Source organism: Mytilus trossulus, chromosome 9, assembly GCF_036588685.1.
Source record: "Mytilus trossulus isolate FHL-02 chromosome 9, PNRI_Mtr1.1.1.hap1, whole genome shotgun sequence".
Classification (NCBI taxonomy): domain Eukaryota; kingdom Metazoa; phylum Mollusca; class Bivalvia; order Mytilida; family Mytilidae; genus Mytilus; species Mytilus trossulus.
In genome coordinates this window covers 20,386,992-20,398,858 of record NC_086381.1, presented here as the reverse complement: position 1 = coordinate 20,398,858, position 11,867 = coordinate 20,386,992, and positions in this window count along the sequence as shown.

Here is an 11,867-nt window from a genome sequence, read left to right as displayed (position 1 = left end):
CTTGCTATGAATTTATAATTTAAAAAAAAATCTGCTCCTTCTTTTAAAATAAAAAAGCTTAGTTATGATATGTATACAAATAAAAAATAAACGTAGACTAAAAGGCTATGACAAAGGTACTAAACAACAAAATAGGCAATGTCCATTTTAATGGCTTCATTTACATTTCGATGGAATACTTTTTGTTTTGAAATTCTTATTAAAAGAATGGTGATCAGATGTCGTATTAACCAGACTTGGTTATGTTAATTTTGCAAACAAGTGTTTGATTTGTCGAGGTTTAGGTTGTCAAAACTACTCTGAGTTACTATCTGTAACAAATAAATCATGAAATATAAATACTAGTCAACTATTTAGTATATTTTTATATCTGAACATGTTGTGGTTCCCTGTAGTAACGAGGGCAGTAAGAACAAAGATTACAAATATTGTGCTTTATGAAATTTTCTTTTGATTGAGGTTATCATTTTTTAGTTACACGAAGATGTGGTATGATGACCTATTAGACAACTCTTCACAAGATACTAAATGACACGGAAATTAACAACTATAAGTCACCATACGGCGTTCAACAATAGAAAAGCCCATATAAATGGCCCCAAAATGATAAATGTAAAACAATTCAAATGGGAAAACTAACGGCCTAATGTATGTACAAAAAAATGAACGAAAGACAAATATGTTAACAACGACAACTACTGAATTACAGTCTCCTGAGTTGGGACAGACACACGCATACAGACTGTGTCGGGGATAAACATGGTAGCGGGATCCCAACCTCCCCCGGGCCAAACCGGGACAGTTATATAACAGTGCAACATAAATTCATTTTGAAAACAAAAAACAAATCAAACTTGAAAGCTGTAGTTTGAGCTTTGACAGCTGTTTTTTTTTTAAATGTCAATTCACTTGCTATGAAATTTCAATTTTTAAAAAATCTACAACTTGTTAAATAAAAAAAGCCTTGTTTTGATATGTATTCAATTTTCAAATAAATGTACAATAAAAGGCTATCACAAAGGTATCAACCAACACAAAAGGCAAAGCTGTCTTTTTTACATTTTGAATATTTGAACAATTCTCATTTAATAAACGGTTGGACGTCATATGAACGACTTAGTTCATGTACTTTTTAAATTGTATACAAGTGTTGGATTTCACGAGATTTACGTTGTCAAAGCTTCTCTGGGTAATTTGAAGGGCATTTTACTTTTTATCAGTATTTTTTGAATCTGAATCCAAGTATACTTTTCATATCTGAAGATGTTGCGCACCACTAATAGCAAGGTAGTTTCCTGTAGTAGCGAAAACATTAGACCCGGCTTTTTGAAATTTTGTGTACAATTTTGCTGCTATCGTGTTTTAAGCTGTACTGAGCAGGGTATTTACTGTTGGTTTAGTTATAGTCTAGAAAACGTCGAGACCTTATTCTATGCACGTTAGTCTATTCAAAAGCAACACACACTAAATATGGACGTTAGAGCCCGTCCATATCAAAAAGTTGATGTTTGCCCGTTTAAAACAATAAAGTAATAGGTATATGTTCTGGCTAGTGAATCGCAAGGGATGAAGAATAGAAAATTAATACTTCCATTGGATAGTTCTTTACTTCAATCAACCGTTTCGGTTCACAAATAAAAAGACAATTGTATCTTTATATTTGTCTGCTGTATCCACCACGCTGTTTTGCTGCAGTTATAGAAACGTTCAATAACAGATAATTTATATTCAAACTGTGTTTTAATTTATTTTTCAGATTTAACTTTTTTTATTTTTTTTATTTTAACAGTGATATTTTACGTCAATGTCAAGTCTTGTAATAGTTTTATACGAGTTGAAAGTCCATCGCCATTTAGAACACAGACATTCAACATAACTATAATAAGCAAAGGTGTTGTTATCAATCCACATGCAGAAAGTAGTACACTCTATATGTCCTACTTTTTCAGGGAGAATTGGAAATAAACTTTTTAATTTTGCTTCTTCCTATGGTATAACGAGAAGTAAAGGGATGGAAGTGGTTATCAATACAAACTGTGAACTGCTAAAATATTTTACCTTATACGCAGACGTACGAAAAGACACATCAATATGTGATTCACGAAATATCAAAAAATTGAAAGAAGAACATTCAGCCGTGTATGATAAAAGAATTCTGGATTTTAATAATACACAAAACGATAGACTACTTCAGGGAAAACGGTAGTATTACATTTTCCCAGGATTAAGTTGGCCTTTTGTGGGGTACACAAGAGGCCAACCTAATGCTGGGAAAATGTTATACCGTTTCCCCTATATAATACCATACCGGCAAAATTTGTTCGAACTCGATGGTATCTTACTTCCGGCACATTGACGGAATATCAATAGACAGAAGAAAGATAGGTTTCTCATTAATTTCTTTTTTTTTTATGATATCGAAGAATATAAATACATATACAACTATTTCTATTTTGATATGCTATATTTTCTACAACCGTTTTATATTAACGGTGAAATAAGTAAACATGCATGTCAAAATGACAAATTGAGTGAACCTTGCCTCGAAATTGTTTAATTTCTCGTTCAATTGTTCACATTGTACGGAAAGAAAGGTGCGGCAAGATAGATACTTACACGGAGATTGCAAAACTTGTCATTTATAGCATCCCAATACTTGTATTTTTGAGAATGGAACGAAAGAAATAGGTCATGTCAAAATGGAAACTGGCCGGTTTCGTCAATGTTTATCACCCGGTTTGGTCATAGATTTCACAATGCATAACCCGGTTTAGTCAAATAAAAAAAATCATAATCGCATTACATTATAATTGATAATTTAACCTTAGTGTTAAAAAGGAGTTTTGTGGGTTGTTGGAAAACAAGCTCTTTCACAGGACAACAGCTTATTATTTATATAATCAGTTTCAGATTCAAATAAATAATAAGCAAACACTAGAATTCCTACTGTTATAGAACACAAACAATTTTAATTTTACTTTGCATTCAAAAAATTTTAACAGCAGAATAGATAGAAGTGAAGGTTTTAACGCAAATTGAGGTTAAAGCTCTAAACTATGCGTTTTCTATATGAATTATGGAAAATACGTTGAACTTGAAATTAGAGTTTACGGTCTTAAAAAATCGAAACAAACACTTTATATGTGATTTTCTCTTAAGCTGGGGTCACACATTGACGATTTTTACTGCCGTCCTTGACAGGACCGTTCCCGATTAAAATTTGTCAAAAGTCTGATCAAGATCATGTGAATCGTGGATGGAAATTTAAACTTTAATTGAAATTTGTAATACAAATAATTTAATCAAGACAACAATCAGATATTGTTCAGGAAGCATCGATATTCAACCGTTTCCAAGCGAATTTATCCTGATAATCCCGTTCTCTAATCCAATTTGTATCTTTCGCCTGGTAAAATTCGACCGAGTGTATCACGACTGCGTCCCGATTCTACCGAATGTAATCCAACAAATATCAGACAGTGACCAGACAGTGAACCGACGCTGACGGAAATTATCCGTTCGAAAACTGTCGGCAAACTCGGGATGATCATGTTCTGTCGACACGTAATCCTATCACGGTCCGCTCAATCGCATTGCAAACGGCTTTGTCTGGTCTCAGTCGTATTGTTTTTGTGAGTGTCGGGACTCTGACGTGGGTATCATGGGCGAATTTCGTATTTATAACGGGACTGTTCCGGAACGGTGTCGGCAAGAACGGTTCGCAATCGACAAGATCTAGATGCAATCGGGACTCAATCGGCAGAAAAACAGCAATGCAAAATTTCTCCAGATCATTCCCGTTCCACAGGACACCGTCCAGAATACACAGAACATTGTTAGGATTTTGATACGATACAACAGTCTGTCACGACATAGGCACGATTGTAATCCGACTAGACAAAATCGGCTGAGTTTTCCCGAATGTTAAGTGCAAGAAAATTGGTACCGTTAATTTAATTAAGTTAGGTTCACACTGCCGATCAGATCAACTCGATCAAGCCCGATAAAGACAAATTACGTGATCGGGAGACTGGTCTGTTTCAATCGACAAGGAAGTTCGGGATAGTCTACATTAAAATAGGTTTGCACTGCTGATCAGATCGACCCGATCAAGCCCGATCAAGCCACGTTTTATTACTTAACCTTAGTTAAAAATTATTACTCATTTTTCTTATCATCAAATTACTATATTTTTGGAATGTTTAAATACACAGTCTCTGTTGCAACTGCTCTACCGTTGTCATATTTTAAATATTATACCAGCTTAGATCGGTCAGGACTGTATTTCCAAGGAGTTGTTTACATCTCAACTGTCACCACCTTTTAAAAGTGTTCTAGAGTTCGCTTAAATTGTATAAATTCAAGATTTTGATAAAGTCTTAATTTGAATTGACATGATTCATTTGTCATTAATTGTGATATTACCGAGGAAGGATATCTGTTATCCGAAATATCTAACATATTGGGTTTTTGGTGATGTTGTACCCTTTTAGACTTTTTATATAAAATATTTTGTTGTGTACTGAATCATGTTTATATGATCCATCGCCCCGTAAGATTTATCGTTGACTATTTATTCAGTCATTTATTAATGATTGTTTTCTCCACAATTCCTGTAAGTTCAATATTGATTCTGGTATACATATCATTCCGTCTGTAAAATTGAATATTTAAATGATGACTTCCAATTATCATGGCGAATTCAAAGTAATAAAATGTATAAAAAGCGCCATTGTTTTAAGTCTATTGGAAAATCTGTTTTCTAACTCTAATTTGATTTTCCCTTTAATGACCTGTTGATTTTTTAAATTTAATCAACATGTGGTTTGCTTGATCTCAAAACTTAATTTGTGAAAATTCCATTATGACGTCAAACTTTCTTGTTTTTTTCCCTTTAAATTCCTATTGTGATATTATGAAAAAAGCGACCATGTCTGAGACATCACGTAGAAAGAACACCTCTTTTTGCAGGTCGTTTAAAAGTAAGTTAAAAGATGGTATAAAATCATTAACGTGACGGTACCCAAATTGCACCTATTTTGACAGTTTTTGCAACTGCGTTTTTTTTTTTTATGATCAAGACAAACATTTCCATTTTGTGTTTATTTTGTAGCCGTATCCTTCTTTATTGTATAGGTACACCAATTTGATTTTCAATTCATATGGAATCATTGAAACTAACCTCCAAACCATCAATGATTCTGTAATGAGGGGTACCCAAATTACATCTATGCTCAAATTTGCATCGTAAAGAGTCGAATAACAGAGCTTTTGTTTATTTTTTTTCAAATATTTTGAACAATTGGATATTTGTCCATGCTTACTCTTCTTTTTTTAAGAAATGGATACATGAAACATATTGTATTTGCTAATATTAAAAAGATGACATTTTGATGACGTCGCATGGCCACGTTTCAGTACATTTTGCTTTTTCAGTAAACACTTCCTCTGTTGATAAGTACTGTAAACGTTTTGTGTATATCTAAATATATTTACCTATGTTGAAAGACGTGCATACTATCGGATCATAAAATACAACTTATTCAGTCTCTAGGAAATGTTGTAAGATTTCCACTGCTATTTTTGCTAAATAGGTGCAATTTGGGTACTCGTTGCAATTTGGATACCGTTACGTTAGAGAATAAATTTCATCACCAAATCCCGTATGATATTTGAAAAATTAATTGTGTCGAATGGATAAATATTGTATCACACTCGAGCTCGATGCAGTGGTAGAATCTATATTTATCCCTTTTCGGGCAAGTAAACAATTTTAAACAAGAAATTAAACAATCCCTTCATACCCTTCAATCGTTCGGGTAAAACTTATTTACGTCGGTTCAAACATCATGACGTTGCTGAAATGTCCGGACCAAAGTTCTAGATGTCGGTTCAGCGCAATTGACGTCACAAGCCGTGATACGTATTCTTATCATGAAATGAACAGATATTGGAATATGTTCGTTGTTGGTTCTCGGTTTGCTTTTTGTGTCGGGTTTTTCTCTTATTTGTTTGAGTGGTTTGCAGTGATGAATGTTCTTGCATGTATTTGCGATATACATGTTATATTTCTGCCACGTAGTGTTGTCATTATAACTATATTTTTAACATTGTCATTAAGCGGTAGGTTTAGGTGACCCAGGTTCGGGTTAAATATTATTGTCATAAACATATACACATTCATGAATCTAGTTTAGTATGACGTCCATTATCACTGTACTAGTATACATATTATTTAGGAGCCAGCTGAAGGACACCTACGGGTGAGGGAATTCTCGCTACATTGAAGACCCATTGGTGGCATTCGGCTGTTGTCTGCTCTATGGTCGGGTTGTTGTCACTTTGATACTTTCACCATTTCCTTTCTCAAATTTATCTTTAATCTTGCGATACCTGTATCCACTTGAAAGTTAAGCCTTATCTACTGACTGCTATAGTTCGTTCTGATGTTGTACTGTTACACCATTTTCCCAGGTTATGAAGATGATTAAGATCTTTGTATTCAGTTGTTGTCCTTTGTTGATGTGTTACATGTTTGTTTTTTGATTATTTTTTGTACATAGATAAGGCCGGTATTTTTCGCGTTTGAATTATTTTACATAAGTCATTTCGAGGCCTTTTAAAACTGACTATGCTGTGTCAAACTCATTTGGACTCTTGTGAAGAGTTATTTCATTGACAACTATACTAAATCTTTTATTTTGTTTTAATGTCACCCCACCATGTGTCCTGTAAAAAAAATAAGGAATATGGCAGTTACTATCATCATACTAACAGTTCGTTTGTATGTATGTTGACGTATGTGTTCCTGTTGGTCCTTTGTTTTCCGTAATAGTTGATGTGTTTCCTTAGGTTTAAGTTTGTGACCCGGATTTGTTTTCTTCAATCTATTCTGTCTTTTTAACACCGATAGACTACTGTTGCTTTTATTTGTTGGTTTTGTTGTATTGATAAAGTTGGTATTTGGTCATACCGGAAACCGGCAATATAAATCAGCTGACAGCCGGAACTTGACGATTTGAATCAGTTACTTGCAAACAACCTCTGTGTCTAGACGTATACTTAGAACTAGAGACCTGATTGATAAACTAGTTGGTTGGATACTCCCGACTAAAAGGTAACTCATATATTCGTTCATTCACCATTCGCCCATTTACAACATTGGTAGTGTGTGTATCCATACGTACATACATACTCGTTGATGTTGTGATCAAACATTGTAATTTTTCACTATTTTTAGTAAATAAAAAATATATTTCTAGTAAAAAGTTATTGATTTGGAATCGTGTTGCGTTCATTTGTATATGTGCCGTTTTACACATATTTTGACCGCATATGAAACACTTGTTGACGGATGCTCTGACAACAAGATACGTGTAGTTTGACTTATTTATTTTGAACATATAGAAAATATATTGTTGACGGATGCTCTGAAATCAATATTTTTGTATTTCCTAATATTATTTTTTTCGTGATTTTTGTTTATCTTACGTGGTTTTCGGTTTTTAACCGGATTTTTGGGACAAAAATGTCGGTTATTGAATTGGAGATGTACGGCGGGCGGCCGGTCGGTCGGGCGGGCGGCAATCAAATGTTGTCCGTGCATTAACTCATGAACCGTTCAACCAAAGCTTTTAAAATTTTAATATGTTGTTACTGACAACTAAATGAAGGTCAAGTTTAATAATGGCGATTTTGATTTTTACCGTTCAGGACTTATGGTTCTTGAAAGATTGAAAAAAGGAGTTTCCAGTCGTGTCCATGCATTTACGCATGAACTGTTCAACCAAAGCTTCCCAAATTTTAATATGTGGTTACTGATGACAGAATGGAGGTCAAGTTCAATAATGATGATTTTGACTTTTACCGTTCAGGAGTTATGGTTCTTGTTAGATTGAAAAATGGTGTTTCCAGTCGTGTCCCTGCATTTTCTCATGAACCATTCAACCAAAGCTTTTGAAATTTTTATATGTTGTTACTGATGACAAAATAGAGGTCAAGTTCAATAATGACGATTTTGACTTTTACCGTTTAGGAGTTATGATTCTTGAAAGATTGAAAAATGGAGTTTTCAGTCGTGTCCGTGCATTTACGCATGTACTGTTCTACTAAAGCTTCCCAAATTTTAATATGTTGTTACTGATGACAAAATAGAGGTCAGGTTCAATAATGATGATTTTGACTTTTACCGTTCAGGAGTTATGGTTCTTGTTAGATTGAAAAATGGTGTTTCCAGTCGTGTCCCTGCATTTTCTCATGAACCATTCAACCAAAGCTTTTGAAATTTTAATATGTTGTTACTGATGACAAAATAGAGGTCAAGTTCAATAATGACGATTTCGACTTTTACCGTTTAGGAGTTATGATTCTTGAAAGATTGAAAATGGAGTTTTTAGTCGTGTCCGTGCATTTAAGCATGTACTGTTCTACTAAAGCTTCCCAAATTTTAATATGTTGTTACTGATGACAAAATTGAGGTCAGGTTCAATAATGATGATTTTGACTTTAACCGTTCAGGAGTTATGGTTCTTGTTAGATTGAAAAATGGTGTTTCCAGTCGTGTCCCTGCATTTTCTCATGAACCATTCAACCAAAGCTTTTGAAATTTTAATATGTTGTTACTGATGACAAAATAGAGGTCAAGTTCAATAATGACGATTTCGACTTTTACCGTTTAGGAGTTATGATTCTTGAAAGATTGAAAAATGGAGTTTTTAGTCGTGTCCGTGCATTTAAGCATGTACTGTTCTACTAAAGCTTCCCAAATTTTAATATGTTGTTACTGATGACAAAATTGAGGTCAGGTTCAATAATGATGATTTTGACTTTTACCGTTCAGGAGTTATGGTTCTTGTTAGATTGAAAAATGGTGTTTCCAGTCGTGTCCCTGCATTTTCTCATGAACCATTCAACCAAAGCTTTTGAAATTTTTATATGTTGTTACTGATGACAAAAAAGAGGTCAAGTTCAATAATGACGATTTTGACTTTTACCGTTTAGGAGTAATGGTTATTGAAAGATTGTAAAATAACGTTTCCGTTCAAGTTGTTGCATTTACTCATGAACCATTCAATCTAAGCTTTTCAAATTTTAATATGTTGATACTGATGACAAAATCGAGGTCAAATTTGATATTGACGATTTTCACTTTAACCATTCATCAGTAATGGTTCTTGTGATATTGTCAGGACACAAATAAATGTTAATAAATCCGGTTTCCTGTCGTTGTGACAGCCTCTTGTCTTAGGTTACCATGGCTTTGAATATCAACACCGCAACATATGACGATTTATTATTACTCGAGAACATTGGAAAGTCAAGGACAAATGCAATTTTACAGGAAAGAAAAAAAAAGAAAATATTGTCAATACAAGATTTAAAATTGATACCTGATATACCTGAAAATGTATGGGACAACCTTATTGATACAGGGAACATTAATTTTGAACCGGAAGAAGGCTCGCTCAAATTTAATCACGAAATGCAAGAATATGTCAGATGTTTACAAGAAAATCTTCGAGATAAAGACAAACAAACAATTACAAAGTTTTAACGCTGCAATTGAAGAACAAGGGCAAGAATTTAAGACGCAAATAACAGATATAGAGGCACAGCATCATAAGAACATAGCAGAAATACATACGCAATTTGAAGAAAAGCTGGCTTATATGCAGAATTAATTCAAAGACAACATGGAGAAATAAAAGCTATCCAGAGAAGAAAGGGAGCATCACTGGAATAAAAGAGAAAAGGAACTGGTTCAAAAACATGAATTAGAATTAAAAATTAATCAGATGGCACCTTCAGGGATATATGGCAAAGACCCAACATTATCTGAAATTTCGATACCTAGTAAGACAGCATTGCTTAAGCATCAGACACTTCCTATAAAAGAAGAGATCAAAGAGAAAGCTACCAACTAGCACTAAGAACCAGACAACTGAAGATAGATATGTTAAAAGTTCGATGATGGACCGTTAACACCAAAAAATGTCCACTTTTGATGGCAAAGCAGATTGGCGCCTATATTTCACACAGTTTTGTCATACTGCCAATCGCTGTAAATGGAACAGAAGTTAGATAATCTAATTGTCTGTCTTCGTGATAAAGCACTCCAATTCTACAGTTCAAGACCAGTAGAGATAATGGATAACTTTCAAGTACTATGTAAGAAGATGAATGACAGATTTGGAAGGAAGGCGTCAATTGCAAGAAGCTAAACAAGTATCAGATGAGTCACTGGAAGAGTTTGAAGATAGAGTTCAGGAATTAGCCTCAGATGGATACCCTGAATCTCCAGATTATTTCATTCAGATTGTAGCTGTAGATGCTTTTCTTAATGGATGCATTGAAAAACAAGCAGCATTAGTAGCTATGGATTAAAATCCAAGTTCTTTAGATGAAGCCACGCAGTATATGAAAAGTGCAAATACAAATCAGAGGTTAATAATGGGAAGCAGTAACACAACTGATATCAAAAGAGTAACATTTGAGGACCCTGCAGAAATAAAAGATTCAGAGGCTGTTATTAGTGCTATATATAGGGAGAAGCCACAGTCAGAGTAATCCAAAATGGACATCAGAGTAAAGAAAAATGAAGACGACATACAAGAAATGAAGAAGTCATTGTAACAGATACTTAAAATCTTGAAAGGAAAAGAGGAAAGGTTTCCAATAGCTTTAAGAAAAAGCTCACCTGCACCTAGTCCAGAGAGGGAAGGATTAGAAAATAGTACCTGTTTTGCATGTGGGAATTTTGGACATGTTGCTGCATCTTGTCCTAAAAGAAATTTTGACAGAAGTAGGTCACCATCACCCAGAGTGAGAAACACAGATGGTTATTTAAACTACAGCGGGTTGAAAATGTAGGCCAATTTCCAACCTATAACAACTTAGAAAAAAGACCGCCTGAACCTGATGTTGAGAAAAAAGATGAGGATACACACAAGATTTATGAAGTCACTTTATATGAGAAAAACAGCTCTAGTATTCGTCAGAAATAATCTTTAATTTTACCAATTAAGATAGGTAGTATGACATTTAATGCAGTTACTGACACAGCAGCGAAAGTCTCAGTTTTGAATAGGACAGTTTTCGATCAAATGAATCCGAAACCAAGATTAACAGATGATGTTAATTTGAAAGGAATAACAAAAGACAGTCACATGCTGGCTAGGGTAGCGAATGATATTCCTATAAAGATTGGAAAGACATTGTCTAATTGGAACATGGTTATTGCTGATATTCCAGATACTGTACTTCTTGGCATAGATTTCCTCGAACATAACAAAGTAATAATTGACTTGCAGAAAAATTCAATACAGCTTAACAATGAATTTTTACCCCTTACATTTATTAAAAATGAAGAAAACACAGAAGTCAAGATATACAGAATAAAGCTGACTGAGAAGGCTATTGTTCCTCCTTTTTGAATGAGATATGTACCAATTGGAAGTGATTCTGAACCTGAATCAGATGTAGTAATTCATCCTCAGAAAGATTTAAAAATATTACTAGCACCACATCTTGTATGTAATAAAACTTCTCCTATAGCGTTACTGAGGAATCCTACAGAACGTCAAACTATGCTTCGAAAATATCTCACTTTTGGCACAGGAGTAGAAGTAGAAGAGATCCTTGACGCAGGACTTGAAGTTGATAGTATCACAGTTAACAGAATAAAAAGAGAAGAAAAACAAAGTATTCAGAAGGAAACAATTGAAGACTTAGATTTAAAACTTCCGGAACATCTCAGACAAATGTTTAAGAACTCAGCAAATAACCTAACATGTAAGCAAGCTATGAAATTTTTTGAACTTTTAATTGAATTTCAAGTCATATTTGCAAAAAACGATTTTAACCTTGGA